The 4,457-nt window shown below is 32.4% G+C and overlaps 1 long non-coding RNA gene across 1 annotated transcript; it reads left to right on the top strand.

Moving 5' to 3' along the window:
- Positions 1-890: 890 nt before the first annotated feature.
- Positions 891-4,246, top strand: LOC115966007. The gene is made up of 2 exons (XR_004086248.1): positions 891-2,096; positions 3,809-4,246. It is a non-coding gene; the product is annotated as an uncharacterized LOC115966007 (long non-coding RNA).
- The last annotated feature ends 211 nt before the right edge of the window (positions 4,247-4,457 follow it).

Genomic DNA, 4,457 nt, shown 5'->3' with positions numbered 1-4,457 from the left:
TTATATGGATCTGATTAATGTATTTTTTTAGGGCATACACAAATCATTTTTTTTAGAAAAATTTTTATGAAAAATTGAAAAATTGTCAAATTTTTTTACAACTTTTTTCAATTTTTCATAAATTTTTTTCTAAAATAGTTTACCAATTCATATCCTAAGAGGTTATGTTAGTAAAATCTTATTTATATAAATCAAATAGACGAGTGCTACATTTACAATATTTTCATAATAAATTCTAGGTTTTTTTTTTTTTTTTTAAATTTTTTTAAGAGGGTTTCAATTTATGACGTCTGCTTCTGATAATAATTTTTTATTATCAAACCAAGGCACCAATTGATTTTTGACGTATGCGAAGATTAAATCTCAGATCTCTTATTCAACTATCATAAACTTTACTAGTTGAGCTAACTGAAACCCACTAATAAATCCTAGGTGGTTCTAATTTAAATTATTTTTTTGCCATCAATAATAATTCGTAACAACTTATCACTTAAAATTTATTATGAATAATATTATCAATATAACATTTTTTTCAATAAATAAAAAGATTGCGTCTATAACATTTTCAAAATAAATTGTTATAATTATAATTTAAATTCACCACTTAAAATATATATATTTTTTCACCGGTTACGGTCACTTTTAAAATTTGTGGAGAAAGTGTTATGTTTTTGTTTTTTTCCTTAAAAAAAAAAAAGGACACTCTATGGACCATTGTACCATCCCAATCATAAGACGACACGCTACCTCGTCCATTTCCCATCAACGAGCCGAAGAAAACATAATAGTCAATTCGATTTAGTTGGGCAATAAGGTAATTCCATAATACATAAAAATAGTAGTAATACTAAAAATATCGTAAATTCAAAAGCTAAACCTTAAAAAGTCACTCTGTGTCACTCTCTCAGCAAAGCAAAGAGAGAGAGAGAGAGAGATTCCAAGTTTCCAACAAAAAGAAGAGAGAAAAGAGAGAGAGAGATGATGGGGGTGGGGGAGAGAGAGAGAGAGAGAGGAGTTTGAGAGAGATTGTACGGTAATGGTGACTCTTCAGATTCCTCAGTTTAATCAGTCTTTCTCTCTCTTAAACTAACTTTCTCTCTTTATAAATAAACTAGTACAATATTATGCTATTTATGATTATCGTTGTAAAAGGACAATTTTTTTTTTTTCCTTCTACTTCTCTTTGTAATCAGTTTTTTAGTGTTCAGATCTGTGTTGTTTGATACCATTTGGTTATTGGGTTTTGTAAAAATTTGTACTTGAATATATGTTTGATCTAGCAATTTTACTCATTTCATGAATGTTTTTAGTTTTTTAAGTTTTTATGACTTTGTTGTCAGAAAAAAAATAAAAGGCAAAAGAGAGATTTTTTTTTTTTTTTTTTTTCTCTGTTGGGTTAGTTAAGCTTATGGGGTAGTTGTGGTAGTTGAGCGTGAAGTCACTGGAGGCAGCGGTTCATCGATCTCTTCCTGGGAATTTGTTGTGACACTAAAACAAACATGAATCGGTCGATAAACCTCTGCATCCAGCGCTCACCTCTCTCTTTCTTCTTTGTGTCATCTTTTGGCATTTATGGAATCATATATTTTTGTGTTTTGTTGCTGAAAAATTTGAAGTGAGGCAACAGAAAATGATATAGTTTGGTCTTTTTTACTAGTTGGGATGCAAATGAAGAAGGATAAAAGGGGAATCTTTGCTTAATTGAGCCTTCTAGTCTGGTTTTTTTTGTATTTACTTCACTTGGGAATTATAAAGATCATCAAAACACTAAATGGGTACCTTCTCTCTTTTGTAAAAAAGCAAGGGAAGGTTGAATTTTGTTGATGGGGCTCAAGACCCTCCTGCTGCATGTATTACTTACTAAGAAAAAAGAAAAGAAAAAAGAAGAGTTTAAAACATTTGGGTTCAAATACTAGTTTTCTGGAATATGCCTCTATTTTTTGCCTTTTCTTTTAATTTTTGCACCACTAATACTTTTTAGTGCATTGTTTTGTGTTATGAGCTTATGATATGTTGTTGAGTAATTTGCAGGTTATGAGATGAATAAATTTTGAACCGGTCGGTTTTGAGGAAAGTTGCCTTTGCCTTCAAAGATTGTATGTGCCTTTTTTTTCTACTCTTTTGGTGGAAACAGACTATGTATGTCATGAAAATCGTTAACATTATGATGATGACGATGATGAACTCTATTTTTAACATCATAATGATGAATACTATGATGCTGATGACAGTGGTGATGATATGATAAACACAGAGATATGTTTAGCTGAATGATTCTTAATCTAGCATTCCTTTTTAAGTACATCTGCATGTAATTTGTGGCCAAATTCATTTCACAAAATTAATGAATCTGTGAATTTCTTATTGTTGGTTCTTTTCAATTGACACGTCTCTTTTTTTGCCTCATCAAGTTCAACTTATTACTGTGGATAGATCCCTCCCATTGAATTCTCCAATTCTCACTAATTTTTATTTAGACGTAAGACGTGTCATTCAAAGAACAAATAAATGCCATGTGACTCACATCCAGCCAAAAAAATGAAGGGAATTGGAGAATTCAATGTGAGATCTGAATCCTTTCCCGGGTAATTCTTGTTTGATGCTTGCTGGTTTGGAAACTTCAAGTTTTTCTTGTTTTACATATTTTGTTACCCTCAAGTCCTGTACTTGATGTGCAGTCAACTTGTTAAGCTCTCTAAAAAATGGCTATTTCTTTTTTATTTGTGTTTCACCTTGCGTGAAATAGCTTTTCTGGTTTTTTTTTTTTTTTTTTTTCTCTGCTGAATACTGTTCTTAGATAAGGTGAAAAGTCATCATGGCTATTTCAATGTCACTTGTGTTTTGTTTCTTTTGTGCTAAAGTTATATCTTATTTGACAGTTTGCTGTGTTTCCAAACTCAATGATATATGCTTATTGCATCTACATAACATTTTCACTGTGGAGTCAACTTGGTGTCTCATGTAGTCATGTTTTCCATATTCACCTAGAGCGTTTTCTCTGATCAATCATTCTCTTGTTTTTGGCTCCTAGTAAATTAATGAAGCAAAGATGGGTAGAAAGTACATCAGCATTTTTTTTGTAAAAGCTGGTACACATTTATTTTGGAAAAATTCTGGCTGTGCCACAATTTGCCCATGTGACGAGTTGTGGTTAGTGAAGGTGGTGACAGTGGGTCTATGTGGTACATCTCTCTACCAATCATAACTCGCCACATGGGCGAGTTGTGGCACAACTTGGCACCAAAACTACTCTTTATTTTGCCTATTCAAAGAGCAATGCTCTCTCCTCTTACATGAGGGGTGGGTTTTACGCATGGGTCCCACCTTGAGGCCCACTTCTCATGTGAGAGAGTAGGGAGCATTGTTCCCGGAGCATGTAAGAATTACCCTCAAATTAGTGTGGCACTATGTCAGTGGTTTGGAATCTTTCCAGAAGTTTCATTATTCACTGTATTACTTAGATAATAATTTGAGACTCATGGTGCCAACTTCCTTAAGAGGCCCTTTTGGTTTGTCTAGGTAGATGTGAAGACTGTTGAATGAATTTATATATATATATATATATATATATCCTGATAAATAAGGTGATATTTACAGCAGCTTCTTCTTCTTCTTCTAATAAAAAAAAAAAAAAATTTATTTTACCATCCTTGTCTCAATTTTTTCATGATATTTATTAGAATTAACCAATGAGTGGATCAAATGGCCCCCTCCATATTGTTAGAGCAAAGTTTAACTTACCAATAAAAATAAAAAGAGAATTATCGGAATGAATTTTATGCCAATTATGTGTCATTTTCTTGAGCAGGTGGTTGTAAAGTTACTACTTGTTTCTTTCTTTCTCTGATACGGGGAAAGGTATCTTTGAAATAAAGTTTGAAGTGGGAGACATAATATCGTCATTCCTATGTGAAAGTGTGGGAAAATCACAATCGAGTACAAGTTGGCAGAGTATCCTCTATGCAGATGCTCACTAGTAGAATCTGGTATCAAATTCCTTGTACCAAGCTTAGAATGGAAATCAATAAAAGTAGAAATGACTCTACTATACAAAGCAAAACTCTTTTTAAGTTTTTGGTTCAAGTAACACATGTATCAGCTAGAAAAGTAAGGGAGGAAATGAAACTAACGCAAGCTGTCAATATTCCATCATTTTGGTTCCTTGTGCTGATTCATTTTGTTGAAGAACCTGCCATAGTGAAATCATCCTAATATAATGGCATTAGAAAAAAATTTCATTTTCATTCGTTCTCTTCTTCCAAAATTTTCTTTTGGGCCAAAGGATCTATCCTTATCCAATGTTTAAATCGAGGGAGATGGAGAAGGGAGGGATATAATATGGAAGTGACAAGAATATACTAAATTTTAGTAATATTTCGGCCAACTTTCTCACTCTCTCGATTCTCTATTCTCGAGAGCGAGATTTGTAAATCAAAGCATATAAACAAATTTAAGGT

This window comes from Quercus lobata, chromosome 10, assembly GCF_001633185.2.
Source record: "Quercus lobata isolate SW786 chromosome 10, ValleyOak3.0 Primary Assembly, whole genome shotgun sequence".
Taxonomy (NCBI): domain Eukaryota; kingdom Viridiplantae; phylum Streptophyta; class Magnoliopsida; order Fagales; family Fagaceae; genus Quercus; species Quercus lobata.
Note: the sequence above shows the minus strand (reverse complement) of the source record. Positions and strands in the feature narration are given on the sequence as shown.